The sequence below is a fragment of the Gavialis gangeticus genome, unplaced genomic scaffold (genome assembly GCF_001723915.1).
Source record: "Gavialis gangeticus isolate Ggan-Ray unplaced genomic scaffold, GavGan_comp1, whole genome shotgun sequence".
NCBI classification, from domain to species: Eukaryota; Metazoa; Chordata; order Crocodylia; family Gavialidae; genus Gavialis; species Gavialis gangeticus.
In genome coordinates this window covers 86,575,458-86,580,911 of record NW_017729034.1, presented here as the reverse complement: position 1 = coordinate 86,580,911, position 5,454 = coordinate 86,575,458, and the positions used below count along the sequence as shown (strand labels likewise).

General features: G+C 49.1%; 1 protein-coding gene across 6 annotated transcripts in view; it reads left to right on the top strand.

Annotated features, from left to right (window-relative positions):
* The window catches only part of UTRN (utrophin), a 692,661-nt gene that overhangs the window by 588,647 nt on the left and 98,560 nt on the right, over positions 1-5,454 (top strand). The gene's annotated exons all lie outside the window — the stretch shown is intronic.

The window sequence follows — 5,454 nt, the reverse complement described above, 5'->3', positions numbered from 1 at the left end:
GCACCACTCCAGAGCACCACGAGTGCTCGTAAAGCCGTGCCAGCGGTCTTGCAATGACCTCGGCCAGTTCCTTTAGAACTCTAGGGTGGAGATCATCCGGACCGGCTGACTTGAAAACGTCCAGCCCCTCCAGAAGCTCCCTAACTAAATCCTCACTAACCCTTGGCCCAGGTGCGCCACCCCCAGGGCCCGAGGGGAGCCCAGCAGGGAGGTGGCTGTTCTGGTCCCTACTTAGGAAGATGGAGGCAAATAAATTGTTAAATATGTTAGTTTTGTTGTCTGGTGTGACAACCAAATTTCCCAACGCGTCCTGCAAGGGCCCCACATTACCCGGGACCTTCTTTTTACCCCCTATGTATTTAAAAAAGGACTTCTTATTATCCTTAATCTGGGAAGCTAGTCCCAGTTCCATCTCTGCCTTGGCCTTCCTAACTACCCACCTACATCCCCGAGCAACTGCAGAACAGCCTTCCCTGGTGATGACCCCTTCTTTCCATTGGGTGTAAGCCTCCTTTTTAGCAGAATGGCTCAGCTTCTGTTTATGGCTTTCTTTCAGGAAAGTGTCCATAGTATAGAAAGGAAAGATGTGTGAGCCTCATTCAGTTAATTGGACAATTAACGAGTCAGTCTTTAAGCATGTTCCTGTCATTTGGCAAGACTCAAACTGGGGCAGTGAAAATTCACTAAAACATACGTTGTGTTATGGCCATAAGCCACCATGAGCGCTTGAATGTGGTTAAACCTTTCCCTATCTGGATACAGGCTGTTACTTAAAAGCCTTTGGGAAAGGGATTGGCGAGACATTGGCAGTGCCTTTCTATCTCCTGCTCCCTATCTATGACATATTGTAGGGATTTGATAGAATGCTTTCTGGCTCTGGTGTGTGAGAGAGGGCAGAGTAAACGTTCTTATGAGCCCTTTTAGATGCTTCCTTCCCCCCTGCCCTTCCCGCCCCCTTCTAATTCCTAATGTGAGGCTAGGATTTCCTCAACATAGTATTTGTTATACAAAAATAATTTACGGAATCGAGTATACCGTGTCTGACAATGGAAACAACTTCCTGATGACCTAATATACCTCAATATAATCAACCAGATGTGCAGTACAGAATATTGGGAAGCTATGAATTCCCTTTTTGCCACACTCCACAAGCTATCAGTACAGCTCAGTGGCATTAACATTGATCGCATGTATACTTCATTAACTTAGTCTACCTACATTTTTAAGTGCATTAAATGTGCTGTCCTTTAAGACTGTTCTAGTTTTTGTTATATCAGGTATCAGGTTAAAAGTGGGACTCTTTCAGTATCTTAAATACTGTTGATTAATTTTCATGAGCATAGTGCTTCAAGTCTTGGAGATTGAAAATAGTTGCTGTATCTGCTTGCACTGAAGTTTTCAATGTAAAGCCCTTTGTGTTAGGAAAGTCCAACTGCAAGCATCTCTACTTCAAGCCAAAAAAGGTTTGTTTTAATACTGAGGAGGTTTCATTTATCAACACGTCAAGTGTAATACTGTAGTGTTTTAAAGAACACCTGTTATTAGAATTTTGAGTTCTGACCCATACTTTCACACCTAATGGGTATGAAAGAATGACATGATCTTAAACAGTCTTGGACTTCATGGGTGTATGTGCATCTTGCAGCATCTCAAACCCATTTGAGACATGACAAGACACATGTGTGGGAACAAAAAAGTTCCCTATACTGCATATTTGCAGCGCAGGGGCAAAATTAGACTCCTAGATATCCAGAGGTAAAAAAAAATGCACTGTGGAACAGCAGGGCAAGGCACGGGTCAAGACCATGCCTGGAGGCAATCCGGTAGTCGGTCCTCCAGAAGAGATGCTCTGGTTTCTGGCCAGAGCATCTCTGTGGTGCTCCTGCTGCCCCCAGAGCTATCAAGGGTAAGTTAGGGATGTGGAGTGGGTGGTTTATGGGTATGGGTGGGCATGGTTGGGTGTGAGGACTGGCAGGAGGATGTTGGAAGGGTGTGGGGAGTGGTGGGGGATGTCAGGAGGTGTTGGGAGTAGAGGGGGTTGTTGGGGACTATGGGAAGTGGAGGGGGATGTTGGAGGGTGTGGGGAACAAGGAGAGAGGATGGCCTGTATGGGGGTGGGTTTGTGGAGGGTCTTGAGCAGGGGCTGCCACATGTCTGCCCCCCTGCCCAGCTCCTACGGCACTGGTGGCAGCAGGCACAGCCGGTGGTGATGCGGTGCTGTGTGGCTAGTGCATGGCATTGGATGGGCCAGGGCAGGTCCATTCAACCTGTATGGATCCCAGGTCACACAGTGCCGCTTTGCTGCCGCCACAGCTCAGCTTGCCCACTGTTGCCAGCACTGCGGCCACTGAGTGGGGTGGGGGCAGGCATGTGACAGCTCCAGAGCTGTCCCTAGGGGTGTGTGGGGCCCGAGGCATATCAGCCCATGCGGGGCCAGGGGTTGGTGAGCAAGGGGCTGGTGAGCAGCCAGAGCGTGGAGCCAGAGATACGTGGCAGCCACAGCAGATCTGGTGGTGCGTGGTGGCTACAGCAGAGCAGGTGGCATGCAGGGGCTGCGGCAGGGCCTGTACAGCACTGTCTGTGGGCACAGGCAGTGGTTCACTAGCCCAGCTTTGCACTGGAGTGGGATGCACAGCTCCAGGAGGTGCAGCTCCTGTGCAAACATACACTAGCTGCGCAGCCTGGGCCAGATTGAGCTGGTGAGGTGAATTTTCCAGGTGCGCCTGAGCCTCATGGAAAATGCACCCCACTGGCCTGACTCAACCCAATCTGGCCCAGGCTTTGCATCTAGTATGCATTTGCACAGGAGCCATGCCTCCTGGAGCCACACGTCCTGCTCCAGTACAAAACTGGGCTAGCGAGCCACACCAGGTCAGGTTCTGCCACGCGCCTCCTCCCTGGAGGCACCATGGATTAAGCAGCTCCGCCACTGCAGGCAGGACCTGGCGCAGTGTGCAGGTACAGCACGCCACGCCAAGCCAAGCCCGGTCTTGGTGGCAGTGGGCCAGCTCACAGTGCCAAGCCAAGCTGGTTCCATGGCAGCAGGACCTGGCACTGTGTGTAGGGACTGTGTGTTGCACCAGGCTAGCTCCTGACAGTACTGGGGCCACTCGCGCTGCCAGGCCAGGCCAGTTTCGTGGTGCCAGTCCTAGTGCTGGCAGGATGCAGCTCAGCTTAGCATGCTGTCCCTGAGCACCATGCTGGGTCCTGGCACCATGGAACTGGCCTGTCCTGGCAGCATGAGCTGCCCTAAAGCTGGCAGGATCAGGGTTGGTGTGACACACAGTGCCCACAAGTGGCGCCAGCCCCTGGGTGATGCCGGTGAGAGGTGCCGGTCCCTGACAAGCAGCATAGGCAGCCCCAGCTCTGAGCTGCTCAGGGACATGCTGCGGGGGGCTGGCAGCAGCAGGCTATGAGCACCCCACTCCTACTGTTGCTGCAGGGGGTATATTGTGGGCCCTGCATGGGGGGGCTGTGGCCCTGCAGGGTGCCCGGGAACCTGTAGGGTGGGGGAGGAGGGGCTGTGGTTCTGCGGGGGGGCAGTCCATGTGCTGTGTGGGTGGACTGCACCCTGTGGGGGCCAGGGGACCCACCCCTCCTGAGCAGCCCTCAACAAGGTACCCCCACATTCCCCCCGCAATCGCTCCACACCTACCCACACACCAACCTGCATCCCCCTCCACACCCCTTCCCACCCCACTCCTGCAATCCCCCTGTCACACACCCAGCATGTGAGAAGAAAACCAAAAGCACACATCAACACATATAGGTATTTAGAATTGTTTTTATTATGATGATAGAGACACTGGTAGGCTTCCAAATTGCTTTAACTTTGTAAATATAGCAATAAAGCATTTCCCAACTGATCTCTCTCTCTCTCTGTGAGCGTTGTGTGTATAGTGGTCTTTTGTTTTAATTGTGGAAGAACATGGATTTTGGGGTGTTTTAAAAAAATGGATTGGGGATGCTGCTGTAGCAATCCAGCTGGCACAAGCGGCTAGTGTCCCCAGATACCAGTTGGCCAGGGCCACAGGCGCTGGCTCCAGGCTCTAGCTCCCCCTGTCTGCAGATCCGGGAGGAGCCAGGCAGGATTATTTTTCCCCAAGTGGCACAATTTGCCCCACACCAAAGTGCATGTCTGGCACGTGCGCTGAGGCAAAAAGCCTCGGCTCAAATTTGCACCACTTCTATTTGAGCTGCTGCACGCACACGTGCCTGCATGTGTGGACGCACCCCAGATATGTGTGGTTAAATAACATTTTCTCACATCACCTCTGCCCTTTCAAACAATAGTTTGGAGATTCTTTGTATTCTTTATGTTCTGAGTTTTGGATTCTCAATTGCTTCCATGAGATTTTTGTATATTTTACTTATTTCAGCTATTGTCTGATGGTACATTCATACCACAAGGCCCAATGGTTACTTGCAGTTATAGAAATGACAAAGTGTTTTACTTCTTTAGCGTCCTGCCATATATGTGCACGTGCCATGTTTTCCAAGCCAAAGAGATGTGGCAGGTTTTTCATAGGTACTTCTCTAAGCGCCCAGTCTCTAAGGACATTGTTAAGTCAGAATACAACATGTGTCAATATGGGGAAAGAGCAAGGACTGTGAAAGAAGTATTTTATTGTCTTATTCTTATTTGTATATTGGTATATGGATAAGTAAATTGGACAAGATGGAGTTGAGAATGTTCTATTATTGTTTAAGGATACCTCCTAATATCCGCTCATTGAAACTCAGCTCAATTGCTCCAGTAGAGTAGAGAGGTATCTAAACACCCAGTAGCGGTACAGTTTTTGCCACTGCCATTTTTGTTTTCTGTCTGTCTCATTTTCTAGCCCCTGCTAAACCTATCTCATGGTATACAAAGAGTTCTGCCCTTGTGGGGTCTTCATTCTATGTTGCTGGTGTGCAGCAATTTATTATTCATCCTAGAACTGTCAAGTCTTATTTCCATTGAGAAATTGCATTTATAATGTTAATGCACTACTGACTCTACACAGAAAGGAACAACCCTGGATGATAGTATTTTAGATTCATACTGTAGGTTACTATGGAAAAGGATGCCAGGAAACCATTACTACTACTTGCTAAAATTCTAACTCATCTAATCAAAAATGTCATTGAGGCTTATACCAGCACTTGGTTCATACTGTCCTTCCATAATTATACCAAGTTATTCTTCATCTCAATCGCGGTTAGAAAAAGTTAAATAATAACTCTTATTTCTCATCACCTAGCTTACACTGTTATCCATCAGGAATAAACTAGTACTTCATAACTGTAGCCTTGTTTTGTCAATACCTGAGAATTTGCACTGCTTTGCACTGACTAGAGTTGTTTATCATTTAGTAATCCAGACCAGATTCTACTTTCTGATGGACTCAGAGAACTCCCATTGTAATATCTCAGCATATTAATTGTTTGTTTTATCCAACCCCCCCCCCCCCC